Below are 638 nucleotides of genomic sequence, written 5' to 3'. Positions count from 1 at the left end.
AATGCATCTGGTTTTTTTGGGGTTTTTTTTGATAATCCGAGTGGGTATTGTGTCAATAGCATACTCTGACTTTTTATCTAGCGCCATCATCAGGTTAGGTCTGCTGTACTTTGTGTTACATGATAATTAGCAAAGCATGCTATCACATTATCATGGTAAACATGTCAGCTTTGCCACTGTGAGCATGTTAGCATTTTGACATTATTATGACAAATTAGCAATTAGCTAAAAAGTATTGCTGTGCCTGTACGTACGGCCTAAGAGATACAGTATAGAGGTGACTAATAACTCAGGGCGGGACAATATGGAGAAAATATGATATATTTTTACCAAATGCCTATATCGATATGACAATATTGTAGGGTAGATTTTTGTTAGGTAATCATAAGTAATGTGGATATAATGGCTAAATAATAGAACAGCTAGTCAAGTCTGGTAAGTTAAGAAAATTACATCACTTTACTGTAACGCAGCCTTTAAAACCAGGAAAAGACACCACTCAGGATATAACGATATCCAAGATGATATCTAGTGTCATATCACAATATTAATGTAATGTAGATGTACAGCCCAACCCTTTGATGACTACAAAACAAGCTCTGTCAACTTACTAACAAAATGTTATGAATAGATGACAG

This window comes from Epinephelus moara, chromosome 1 (genome assembly GCF_006386435.1).
Source record: "Epinephelus moara isolate mb chromosome 1, YSFRI_EMoa_1.0, whole genome shotgun sequence".
NCBI classification, from domain to species: Eukaryota; Metazoa; Chordata; class Actinopteri; order Perciformes; family Serranidae; genus Epinephelus; species Epinephelus moara.
This window is presented reverse-complemented; position numbering follows the sequence as displayed.